Source organism: Gracilinanus agilis, chromosome 2 (genome assembly GCF_016433145.1).
Source record: "Gracilinanus agilis isolate LMUSP501 chromosome 2, AgileGrace, whole genome shotgun sequence".
NCBI classification, from domain to species: domain Eukaryota; kingdom Metazoa; phylum Chordata; class Mammalia; order Didelphimorphia; family Didelphidae; genus Gracilinanus; species Gracilinanus agilis.
In genome coordinates, this window is record NC_058131.1 from 47,837,761 (window position 1) to 47,852,164 (window position 14,404).

The window sequence follows — 14,404 nt, forward strand, 5'->3', positions numbered from 1 at the left end:
GGGGACAGAGCTGGAGGACGTAGAATCAAAGGATTGAGGTCTGGATGAGCCCTTAAGCATCTATGCCCAACCTCTCCCTTTGCAGATGAAGAAATTAAGGCTCCAAAGTGAAATGACATGTCCTCTGATCCGGTAACACCACTCCTGGGTCTGTAACCTAAAGAGATCATTAAAAAAGGGGAAAGCACCTACTTGTACACACATATGTATAGCTCCTCTTTTCCTGGTGGCAAAGAATTGGAAACTGAGGGGATGGCCATCCATTGGGGAATGGCTGAACACCTTGTGGGCCATGTTGGGGAAGAAATACTATTGTGCTATAAGAAATGATAAGCAGGATGATTTCAGAAAAAGCTGGAAAGATCTGCAGGAAATGATGCAGAACAAAATAAGCAGACCTGGGAGAACATTGTACACAATAACGGCAATATTGGACAATGATCATCTGGGAAAATTTGACTAATCTCAGCCATGCAATGATCTGGGACGATCCTATAAGACTTATGATGGGGAAGGCTCTCCCCCTCCAGAGAAAGAACTTTTGGAGTCATCTTTCACATCAGTGTATTTTTGGTTTTATTTGGGGGTTTTGGTTATGTATGACTTTGCTCTTACAACAATGACCAATATGGCAGTACGTTTTGCAAGACAATAAAAAAAATGAGAAGTTAAATGACAACTGCTTTAGGTATCTATGGAACAAATACTAACTTTTCACACCGAATTCTCTATGATGTCATCAATGGCAGAATGAGGACTATTTTAGTCTTTTTTATGTCTACTGCCTTCGGTATCATCCCCACTTTATAAGGAAATTCTCAAATTGTTAAATTTATTTATTAAACAATTCCTTACCATTTTATTTCAAACTTTGGTTAGATACGTATTTAGTCTAAGTATTTTAGACACAATTATGGAAGCCATACAAAAATAGTCACGAAGATAATAAAGAAGTAAATTAAATTAAGTAATTGTCAAGTAAATAAAATTCAAGTCTACAAAAGCAGGGGTTACCTTTGCTGCAACCAAGCTAGGGATGAAGCTGTTTGGAGAAAACAAAAGTAAGTAGGCAGAAGACTACTTACTTTTTGCTTAATCAAAGCCAATGCCATTATTTCATAAGCTGAATAAAGATGGTAAAGTCCTGGAAGAATGGATCTTCTCATTCTTGCTTGACTTTATAGAAACTAGGGTGCTTAAGAACTAAATAAGTTTGAGTAGGGCTCTAAGGTACTTTCAATCAGTCAGTCAACAATCAACAAGCATTTAGTTGCACTGAGTTTTTCAAGCTAGGTCTGGGGGGGGGGGCAGGGATGGCTATCTTTACAGGTTCCAAGGTCCAATGTGAATGTCCACCGTAATGCAGGGGCTAACTGCAATGCAAGGGGATGGAGTGTAGATGGTATGAGGCCAGCCCTAGGGGCCCTTAGGCAGATGTAGAAGTTGGTATGTGTAACAGGGCTCCTGCACCTAAGCTGAATGAGAGGCAGGTGAACTCTCTCACTAGCAAAGCCAAGACCCCTTTAAGATCAGGATTCTCTGCCTCTGCTCCTGGGAGTTGGAAACAATTCTATTGGACAGTTGGTGTAGTCTCCAGGAAGGAAGTTGACACTTCCTGAAACTAACTGTTTAATAAAAGTTTGCCAACTAGAGTTAATAATCTGAACTGACTGCTCTTGAAATTTGGCCCTTGATGAAGGTAAAGGCAATGACTTCAAAGATCTTTAAGCTTGAGGTTAAATGGGTTTATTGGTAGTAAAATGAATCAGGTAAAAGGGAGTTGGAAAGTGGGTGAGGTAAGCTAAGATCTTGATTAAATAATATCACTAAATGACTTTGGGAAACACTGAAAAGTCTTCTTAGGTGCAGCAGTATAAGAAAGCCTTGAGGGCAATCTCAACTCTGATACTCTTGGTAGCTGACCCAGGGCTGCCAAGCCCTGGGCCAGATGGTGATGTCTTGATAGTAGAATTATTTCTTATTTATATTAAGGATTGTTGGATATGCCAAAGAGTTGTTGAAATTGGCTAGCAAAGGTAGTTGTTCCTACCTGCCTAAAGAATCTACCCCAAAACCACCAGGCCACCCTTTTCCTCCCTAACCCTGAAGATCAGAGCCAGAAGTAAAGCCAGGGGTCTGGGGACCCCCTTTTATACCCTCACTTCAACTGTCACCCTGGCACCCAGCCTGGATCCTTTGCCATATTCTGTGTTCTATATTGGCAACAGCCAGTTTGCAACCCATGAAAACATGGTTGCAGGATTTTATCCATAACACCACTCTTTAACTAAAGCCCCCAAGCCCCCCTGAGGTGAGCTACCTTTGCTCATCTAAATAATAATCACAATAGACACAATTAGTATTTACTAATTTTTTTTACTAATTTACTAATTACCTATTTAGCAAAGGTATTTACTAAGATTGTATAGTAAGAATGAACTACAAAACACTCCTTCAAAAGCCTAGGCATATTCTTCAACAAATACAGCATTTGTGGAAAGAGTAGACACAATAAGAATATAGTGATAGTAAGGCTCATATATGGGGAAAACAAGTAGCCAAGGCAAATTCTATCTCTAATACTTCTCAGCCCTGAGAGCTTGTCTCATGAAATCCTCATACTTCATGGCCTCCCAGTTCCATGAAATTTTCTTTGTCAAAGAAAAACCTGAATGGATTCATGAAGAGTCAGGCACAATCAAAAACAATTAAACAACAAAATGAGTATTGCATGACTAAACATTGCTGAAAATGGTAGAGATTTGTCCTCATATACTAGATGCTTAGTTTTTAAATGTGATAATCATGAAGGCTTTATATTATCATTAGCTAACATTGCAAGGCACAACATACACAAATATGTACACTTGTAATATGTGTAGCATTAATGATAGTGGATATAAATTGAGATTTCAAATAGTCTTAATTTAGAATTTGGGTGGTCAATTTTTTGTTGAGTTTCATTAGTCTTTTTTTTTTTTCTTTAATTGGTTGGACTTGCCTGGGATTTTCTCTATCCTTTCTTCTGTTTCCTGGCTTCTTTCAAGTTCCAACAAGAATCGCATCTTCTCTGAGAAGCCTTTCCCTGTTCCCCTTAATGATAATGCTTTCCCTCTGTGATTATCTCCAATTTACCTTCTAAGTATCTTCTTTTTTCCTCAATTACTTCCATGTTGGGTTTTTTATTAGGTTGTGATATCCTTGAGAGCAGAAACCTCAAGGTTTGCCTTTTTTTTTTTTTTTTTTTTTTTTTTTTTTTTTTTTTTTTGCATTTCCATTGCTTAGTACAATGCCTGGAATATGGAAGACCCTTATTATAAACTTATTGGCTTGACCCTACTTGATTTAATTTATAATGTGGCTTGTGAATCTTTTTCTTCCTTTCTTCCTTTCTTCCTTCCTTCCTTCCTTCTTTCCTTTCTTTCTTTCTTTCTTTCTTTCTTTCTTTCTTTCTTTCTTTCTTTCTTTCTTTCTTTCATTTTAATAATAAATTTCCACATAAGTTTTGTGAATCTATTTATACACATTCTTCTTGGGGGAAAAAAAAAACTTACCTTTTTTCTTGGAATTGATACCCCATGATACCCATATTAAGCACCTCCTAGTAATTATTCTAATTTCATTTCCATTGTAATATTTATACTTTTCATTATTGATATTAGTAATTGGGTTTTTAAATTTCTTTTTGAAAAAATCAAATTAATCAATGGTTTGTCTATTTTAGTTTTTAAAAAATAAAAATCAGCTACTCGTTTTAATAGTCCATTTTTTTGTCTGTTTTTACCTTTAATTATATTAACTTCTTTGATTTTTTCAGTATTTCTAATTTGGTGTTTAATTTGAGATTTTAAATGTTTGGGTTTTGTTCCCCTCTAACATTAAGTGCATTGATTTTGTTTGTGCAAAAAAAATTTCAATTTTATGTAATCAAAATGTTAATTTAAATTTACATTTTTTAAAATAAAAATTTAATATTTTTGGTAAATACAAACCTGCCTTTTCCTCTCTCACCTTTTCCACTCTCAAATGAAAAAGAAAAACAAAATACTTGTTACAAATATAGTCAAGCCAAACAATCCCACATTAGCCATGTCCCAAAAAAAGTCTCACTCGGAATTCTCTGTCAAGAAGTAGATAGCATGTTTTATCCTAAGTCATCTAGAATGGCAATTGGTCATTGTGCTGATCAGAATACTTAAGTCTTTCAAAACTGTTTGTCTACAATATTGTTGCCATTGTATAAACCATTCTCCTGGTTCTGCTCACTTCTCTGCATCAATTTATAAAAATTTTCCCAAGTGTCCTTGAAATCACCCCTTCATAATTTCTTAAAGCATAATATGTAGTTTTCTATCAAATATAGATACCATAACTTGCTCAGTTATTCTCCAATTGGTGGGCACCACACTCCCTCTTGGTTTCCAATTCTTTGCCACCAAAAAAAACATCCTGCTATCAATATTTTTGTTGATCCTTAAAGACTGTTTTGCTTAAGACTAATCTGTCCCTTTAGGACAGCTACATGGTGCAGAGGATAGAGCACTGGGCCTCGAGCCAGAAAGATCTGAGTTCAAATCTGGTCTCAGATGCTTACTAGCTATATGACCTTGGGCAAGCCACTTAACCCTATTTGCTTCAGTTTTCTCAAATCTATAAAATGAACTGGAGAAGGAAATGGTGAACCATTCCAGTATCTTTGCCAAGAAAACCCCAAATTGGGTCATGAAGAATTGGACACAACTAAATGACTGAACACTAACCATTTTTCCCATCCTTCCTTCCCCAAACCTGTATATTTATTTATTCAGTCAATATAGATTAAGCATCTGCTATGTGTCAGGTTCTTCGCTAAGTGCTAATATATAATAAATAGGTTAAATGATTTGCCCAGGTTGCATAGCTAGGAAGTGTCTGAGACTAGACTTGAACTAAGGAGCTCCCAACTTTAGATCTGTCTCTATCCACTGGCTGTCCCTTTACATTTCTCTTGACTTCTATGTTTTCACCTCAATTTATATGCAGCTCTGATTTTTTCATCAAAAATATTAGGAAGTCTTCTATTTCATTAAAAATTAATTTCTCCTGAAGAATTATACTCAGTTTCGCTAGTGTTATAAAATAAAACTAGAATGCAGATGTTGTATAGATGGAGAGGGAGAGGATGATATGACACCTCCCTCCTTTATAACAGTGCTCAGGCAGGATCCTGCAGGTCAATGGATGACATCCCTTCAGGTCCCACCTGGGGTTGATTGATATTGTATAATGGGCTCTTTAGCTTGGTCACGGTTTGTCTCTGACTGCGTATCTCCCTACCCAGAGAAGTTAGGAAATAACCACTCCAGGAAGGTACTTTAAAGGCTTTGACTGTATTTAACAAAGATGGGGTATTGGGATTGGATAGAGGTATTTGGTAATGATAAACCCTTAAACTTTAGGCAAGTAATGAATCAGGATGGTTAGTTCCTCTCTGGTCCAGCCTGGCCACAGCCACACCAGAGTAGGCTAGATGGTATGCCTAAACAGTCTTTGAGATCTCCACCCCTTTCCACCCTCTTCTTCTCCTGCCCACTTCCCGGATCCCTCCCAGGCCCTGGGAAACCTAGATAGCTAAGATGATTGATTTCCTAATATCTAGGGGCAGTAGAATCAGATGATGGTCTGGGTACAGGTTGATGATCTTATCAGGAACAAACAGGAGGATCTTGCAAGGTTGAGCCCTGCAAGTCTCAATCCCACAAAAGACCAGGATCCACAGATCCCAGGTCTCAGGGAAGGAAAGGAACCCCCAGCCAGGGCTGCCAGGGTGTTTTAAACCACCCTGGGCCAACTGCTCTCTCCTGTCCTCACAGCCCTCTGGGAACATTCCAATATCCAACGGATCCACCTGTCAATCAACAGTGTGGACACCTGGCTCCCAGAGATTCAATATAACACTAGTTAAGTTATTCTTGAGCAGTAGCCAACTTACAACCTTTTTAACAACTTACCACCTTTGCCTTTTAGAATACATGATATAGTATAAATATAGATTTAGTACATTTGATCCTGACTATGGTTTCTCAGCACATGAATTCCTTTTTTTCTGATTTTTTCAGTATTTTTTTATTTGACCTGGTTGCTCTGGATTTGGCTTATAATATTCCTGGGAGTTTTCATTTAGCAGTTCTTTAAGGGAGTGATCAGGGATTCTATTTCCACTTCTCCCTCTGGTTTTAAGAGATTTGGGTATTTTTGCTTTATGATTTCTTCTCTCTCTCTCTCTCTCTCTGTCTCTCTCTCTCTCTCTCTCTCTCTCTCTCTCTCTCTCTCTCTCTCCCTCCATTCAGATAGTGTAATAATTCTTAAATTTTTTTTCTCCATGACCTGTTTCCCAAGTCATTCACTTCAAGGTATCATAAGATATCTTAAATTTTCTTCTGCTGTTTCAATATTTTGACTTCAATATTTCTTTTTGTCTCATAGAGTCTTATCTTCAATTTGACCCATTCTAAATTTCATATTGCTTGTTACTTAGACAAGGTTTTGTTCCTCTTGTGCCAAACTCTGAATTCCCTTTACTGTCTTCCCCCATATCTCTTATTTCCTTTCTAATTTTTGACTTGAGTTCTCTCATTTCCCTTAGAAAAAAACATTTTTAACTTAAAAAAATCTTTATCTTTTCTAGGAATTCTAGTTGAATTTGCAACAAAGTTGTGTTTTTCTCTGAGTCTTTAAGATGTTTTGGAATAATTTTCTTCTTCTTGGTTTGAGTCTGGAGCATCCCATCTTCTCTAACAACCTTTTATGATGGGTTTCTTTTCTTTTTTTGCTCATTCTTTCATCTACTTCTTGATGTCAGACTTTGTTAGGGCTGGGCTTTGTGAGCCTTTGAAGGTAGTGTCTGAGCTGACCTAGTATCTTCTAGGTTCCTGCTGATACTTTTTTAGGGGCATCCATTGAATGTTGTGTTATTTTAGCATATCTAGGAAAGCTTAAGCTGGTGACCTGCAAGCTTTCAGTGCTTCCAAAAGAGTTTGAACCAGAACAAAATAAGATTTATGCCTTCCTGCAAGTTCTTGATCTGGGTCTAGGTCTGGGCTACATGCCTATGGGCTTGGCTCATTTGGAACTCCACTAGATTGTTGGTAGACTCAGCTAATAATTATCTGGAAGACTGCAGATTCAGAGTGGCAGAACTGTAGGCTGCTCTTTAGTCTGAGACTCCTGCCCCAGTTATTAGTCCACTGCAATCTTCAGTCTGGGCTAGAGTCTGTCAGTCTGGATCTGTGACTCAGAACTGGGTAGTGAGTAATAGAGCTGCCGGTTGATATCGATTCCTGCAATAAAGTTAGGCCCTTTTGAGCTAGATTTGATCTCTTGCCTTTACTTGTGCTGAAATGCAGTGGTTATTCCAGGCTGGACTCTCTATTTGCTAGTGTTCTTGAACTTCTTTTTTTCTCCTTATGATGAACTGATCAAGGAAAACGACCCATTGTGATTTTTGGGGGGAAGGGTAGGGGGAGGATGATATCCCAGTCAGGACTGGTCTGGTGTATTTTCTATAACTGTAAGGGGCGTGGGGAAGCTCAGCTGTACTTCCTGCTACTCCACTATCTTTTGAATTTATGTCCATTTTTTTCTGTGATTCCTCCTTATACTTTATGAATTCTTTCTCTATCCATAGCTACAACCTCTTTTAATCCATTAGTTTATGTTGTGACTATATATTAGTAATGTATGAATTTGGAGTTTTCTGCCCTAACATGTAAGATGTTGGGCAAAAATACAATTTCTGTCAAATGCTTTCTAGCTTTTCTAGTTTTTGTCAAGTAGTGAGTTCTTACTGCAATAGCTTGGGTCTTTGGGTTTATTAAACAATAGGTTTATTTGCTACTGTAGGCTTTATACCTAGTCTGATCCACTGGTTGACCTGTTTTGTTGTTTTGTTCTTTTTAAACTAGTATTAAAATTTGTTTTGATCAGTACTATAGCATAATTTTGGGTTCTGGCAATGCTGGTACCATTCCTCACTTTTATTTCCCTTGAGAGCTTGTCATTTTGTTCAATTAGATGAATTTTGCTATTTTTTCCCCCTAATTCTACAAAGTAATCTTTTGGTAGTTTGGCATGACAATGAATAAATTAATTTAGATAGTATTGTAATTTCTATTATAAATTTGCACAGCTCAACCATTAACAATCTTTCCACATATTTAGGTCTATCTTATTTCTGAGGTTTTTAAAAAAGCTCTATCCATTTTTAAAAGGTGCCATGCACAGATGAAAAACATGTATTTTCCACTCAATAATTGCCAATGATCTAACATCAAATGTCTAATATCAAATTCTATTCATGTTGGAGAACTTCTTGTCCAACTTTTGGTTAAATATGTCTAGGTTTGAAAAAGTCCAGATTACAATGAGGTCCTCAACTATATTGTCACCACTACACTTGAGTTTCAGTGTTTCTTATAAACATTGTATTGTTGAATTCTGCTTTCTAATCCATTCTCTTCTCAATGTTATTGGTGCTGGTCCATTTCACCCTGTTATTATTACTTCCTCTCTCCCTAATCCTACGTGATTCTCTGATGAATTTAATGTATCTCCACACAATTTTTTTTGCCAGTTCCAATGAAAATGAGGTTATAATCTATAGCCCATTGTCCCTTCCTCTCTATTTGTAGTCTTGTATATTTTATGTGAGTCAATAAATTCCACTCTTCCTCTTTCATGCACTAGTGTAGAATTCCAATTTCTTCCTCTAAATCTCTCACTTCACTTATAGTATTTTTAATTTAAATTTTATTTCTTCTAGGAATTCCATTGTAGACTGTGGCAAATGTGTGATATTCTCTGAAGCTTTGCTTATTGATGACACTGTTCCTTGGATTTGTGTATTAAGCATCTTTGTTTCTATATTTATCCCTTGGTGTTTTCTTTTTTTTTTTTTTACTTATTTCCCCTCTTCAATTCCTGAATACAAACTTTATATCAGGGCCAGGATGTTTGTGCTTCTAAAAGGAATGGTGGGATCTTGTCCTGTCCTAATCTCTGTATTATTTGAGTATGGGTAATGAATGCTGTGTTCTTTGTTATACAGGGTGGTATGGTGCTTCTGTAAGAAAGGCCTGACAAGCTGGCCCAAGATCCCTAGATAGTAAACGAGTGAGGATAGGGACGCCTGAGTGGCCACTAAGGTGTGCTGATAACCACCAGGGCTTATGAATGTTTAGCTCTGTTAAGCACTTGACCCCACAAACAGTGCCCAAGCCAAAGTTATCAAGTGAGAAGCTGTATATTGTTCACACAGTTCCTCTGGTTACTTGGCTTGGGGTTAGGTTAGAGGATAAAGGTTTATAGTAAGGATAGTTATTGGTATTGGGTTGGATAACGCCAAATGACTGCGATTTTGGTAAAATCTCCTTTCCCCTTTGGCAGTAATTATTCACTTGCTCTTGGAATGAAGTCAGTCTTCACTTGAACTATGTTTCAAAGGGTTTAATGCTATAAATCAAAGGCATAGGTTTCAGGATAAGGAACATGGTGTTGGGGATGGCTATGCTAAACCTATGGGAGTTAGATTAGGCTAATCAATAAGCATTAAGTTGGTAATTAGCTGGAGATGCTTCTCTCCCTCCCAGAAACTAGTCAGACCCTGTCATGGTCTAGACCAAGTGAAAGGAAGGGACTATGATATTCTTGATAGCAGGTGTTGATGTATATTTCTCAGCCTTGTTCGGTAATAGGTCAATTGATAATTTGAGACAATCAGGTACAGGTGCTGGATATGCAGGTCTATAGGCCTACCCACCCTTCACCACCCAAAACCCTTCTCAAAAATGAGACCCTGAGATGCTTAGTCCCTAGGTTTTTATAGTGGGGTCTCAACTGTTTTTTGCCCCTGCCTCATGCTATCTGGGTAAATTCCAAATTCTATAACCGACGATCTGTCATTCAAGATGTTCTCCATCTTCTTCCCAGAGGTTACCTATTACATCTTCTAGGACCTTTGAGGCAGTTTGGACTGCAACTTGTCTGATCTAGGATGTAATCTCTCCCTCATCCCTAACCAATATATGACTATTCATCATACATGCAATAATTCTAGCAGAAAAAAGTGACATGGTTTACACAACAAAATGAAAACTTTCAATGTTTTATTTTTGACTGCAGCTGTTTACAGAAATATAGTTGCGAGTATACAAATGTCCCAATAGAAGCAAAATATTTTTTAATATTTAACAAGTTATCACAGATAGCTAAAAACATAGATGCAAATGAAATTCCCCAGAGAACAAACTGAAAACATCTGGTATCAGTGCTCTGAAAATCCCAACTATGAAAGCCATATACACAAAAATGCACAAAGGAACATCTGGTGCTACCTTCACATCATTGCAGGACAATGGAAGAAGGTAGCTCAGTGGTTGATCAGTGTGCTCAAGCAAAAAAAAAATGGCAGAAAGGCAGATAAACCACTTAAAGAATGGGTTACTGAAAAATTATAGTATACTGAAGATTAAATAAAAAGAAGAGCAAGAGGAAGGGTCAAAAAGAACAACTGCTTGGAGCTTATCTAAGCTAACAAGAACAAGGTGACCTGATGCATTCACTATATCAAAAGAAACTAACAAATTTAATGGAATAGGAAATCACTAAAATCTTCCTGCTTTTAGTGTGAAGAAGTACATCTACAAGTCACAAGGTACACATTTAAAACACTCACCATAGTTTTTAGTAAAGAGGGTCAGAGGGCCATAACATATACGAATAATATATCCAGGAAGATTCAGTAACAGTTAATCAAATGACACCTGAAAAGTAACATTTGGGGTAATTCAATGATATTTAAAGTTTAGTGTGAGATAGGTTTTGAAAGCAAAAATTACAGTTGGAAAATAACTAAAGGTCTGGCAGGATTCGCTGAGTAACAAAACGAGGGTGCTATTCAGTGAAAGAGGAAGAGATCATCCTTGCAATTTGATAGCACTTTGGACTTTTCAAAATGCTTTTAACAGACTAAGTCTTTAACAGTTTTGTTCAGCTAGGCAGACTATTATCCTCATTTTATAGATGAGGAAACTAAGGCTTAGAGCATATTAAATGACTTGCCTAAGGTCACATAGCTATGAAGTAACAAAGTGAAGACTAGAACTTGGGTCCTCATGACCCCCAAATTCAGGACTCTTGACAATTAGGAATGTACAGCATCATACACCACAGCAATTTTCAAATGAGGGAGGAGAAAATGGCTCTTCATCTTGTGCCTATGTAATTGCCATCGCTAAAAGAGGTAAAGATTTTGAAAGAAGTCACACATTTCAGATTTTGATGTCTGAAATGTGAAAAGGCTGTGTGCTTTCCTCTATACTTGGGCCAATTCATTTAGAGCTAGGAGTTAATGTGTACAAGGTAAAAAAGGGAGTGAGGAATAACTAAGAAATTGGGTGAACTACTGAACAAATTTGCTTGTCTTTATCATTCTATTTACAACATCTTATTTTATTTAGCATTTGTTTTAGATTTCTTTGGTGAATTTAAGGAAGGACAGGAATAGTCACATAGCACAAGCAGACATGGATAGCTGGCAATCTATATTTTTTGAGGGCTTATTCATGTAGATGAGGTCACAGAACTATTAGGGCAACAATGAATATTCATAGTGAAAAATCTAATAGCTCACTTCACTTCTAGATGAAGTATAGGTGGACAAGTACGTCATATCACTAACACAAGTGTTCTCCATCAAGTTCTTGTAACTGCAAGGCCGGTCTGTGATTTCTCCTGGAAGGCTACTTTAATCTTGAAAAGTTCTACCTTAAAAAACAAAAACAAACACCAAAAACTATAGTATGGTGTTTTATGATAAACACTTTTCTTAAACTTGTCAATTTATTTGCTAGAGTAAAAGATTAAAATAAGGGAGCAGAGATAAGGAACTGGATAGCAAGATCAAGATATCAACTTTTACAAATTATATGGTTGAAAATAGCTGAAAGTTGTTACCAAACAATTGTCAGTGACTATGAAGGAAATGAGAATATAATTCATTCCCTTAGAAATTAATGTTCATATGGCTTCAGTAATTGTTTATGTTAGAACTAGTTGGCTACTTTGCTGACTTCCTCACATATACAACTCAGCGGGTACAGGGAATGAAAGATGTTTCTGTTTTGATAGGTGCTCCAGCCACAACGGGGCCATAGCATGCTGGTAAGTAGATAAGATAAAAGCTTATCTCAACATTGTCCTTAACGTACCCAATTCAATGAACAGAAGACTTTAGCACCTGTCAAGTTGCTTTTAAAAATAATTAAAAGAATAATCCAAATATATGTTTAAATCAAAGCTATTTCATGTAAAGGTTTTAATGAGAATCTAACACCAAATAATTAACGGAAAATTATTTATAATCAAATTGTATCCAAATCTACATATTTAAACTTCATTTCTAGAGATCCTAATGATAATAAACTGAAGATATTTAATAGTGTTGCTCATAAACCATTAGGGATAAGTTGTCTTAAGTTTATATAATATCAACATGATTACATGTTGAGTAACAAAATTTAAAAAAATTCTGCTAGATCCAGTTATATATAGTATATAGATGCATATACTATATGTACAAAATTATATACCATAATATGTTTATATGCATAACAAAAATACATGGAATTAACCCTCAAAATGTGGGCTGACAAATAAAAAAAGGTTCATGTGCTTGATTTTATGATTTCAAAAAGACAGAGCAGATTTATTTATGCCTAATATTTTTCCTTTATGACTGGTTAGATTTCAAAGGCTTAAGCCCAATTATACAGATAATTTGGAAGATAAATAGTCACACACCTATAATGTCTTGGCTTACCAAGACAAAAAAAGACAAGTACCTTAGAACATTAAAAAGTATTCATTAATAAAGAATGACCACTATTTAGCACCCTTGACTTCTTTGTAATGATTAAAGTGCATACTGTGAATTGAATATTAAAAATACTGCATGAAGGTCTGCAGTCTCAAGGTGCCATGAAACAGTCATGAAAATACTCATACAAGAAAAGCAGTTCCACGCCAGTGGATTTTTCTCCAGTGTCTCCTTCCAAGAGATTAATATTTATGATTTTTTAACCAAGAGAAGATGTGCTAGCTATCATTTAGGAATAAATGTTAGAATTTCATCTCATCTTCTTACTCTCTTTACCATTTCAACTTTTGCTGCTATTGCTAATTTCTACTTTTGCTTAATTTTTTACTATTACATTTGAGCAAAGTTTTAAATATGGACAAATCACAAGAGAACCACAGAACAAAACTTAATTTGTTTGCCTACCTATATCTATTCCAAAGAAATCATCTTTGCTCTTCAACAACTCAGTGCAACTTTTTTTCCCGCTAGTTCTGCTAGTTTGCTAGTTCAAGAAGGTAAATTGAAGTTCTGATACACTCCTATAGAAAAATGAGCAAGAAGTACACCAATTTTTTTTTTTACCCTTTCTACTTTAAAATATGGTTATGGTAAGATTTAGATTTAATGGTGCCTCAGGGATTTATTTTCATTCTTCTGTTAAAATCATGGTAACCATGATTTTACAAACCTCCTTCTTGGTACTTATAACTGTTTTGAATTACAGATAGAGTACTGTGTCATTTGTACACATCAACACATATAAATTATAAGTGGGTCATGATTAATAAAAATGAGAAACAGTTTACTTATAGTAATTTTATAAAATATCCAAATCATAAAACAGACACTTTTCCCTCACCCTCAAAAAAGTTTAATAAAACATTTTATTTATTTATATGGTGAAGGAGACATGGAAACTGCTTTTCAGTCAATGTTTCTTAACAGAAATTTCAAGGCAGTAGTTAAGAAACAGAGAAAAGACAAAAGGAAATTAAAGTAAGGGATAATAAACTCAGTGTAAAGGTATACATTTTCTGGCAATGCTAAACAAAAATTTTTTTAAGATGGCATTGTCAAAATAAGAAAGGCACTTGAAAATAAGTTTAATTTGGATTTATAAATTTTTTTAAAGGCTTCCTGAATTATATCAGATAAGTAGCGGTAAAATACTTGACTAAACTACATAATCCATTAATGAAAGCCAGCATGAAAGAGAAGGAAAGAAAAAACAAAAACAAAAACAAAAACAAAGCAACTGGAGCTCAAGGGAAATAGGTAGGCTATAAAGTGTTGATACATTCATAACTGAAGTAATTTAGTTTTACTATCTATCTTGGTATTATTACATTATGAGTATCACCTACCCATTTCATTACTAAAATATTTCAAAATAATTAGTTTTAACTCTTTTGAAACAAACAGGTGGAGAATGGGAACTACCTTACTACACACTATACGGTGCCACCCTTATACAGAGATGACACTCCTAACTCACTATTACCAGAACCC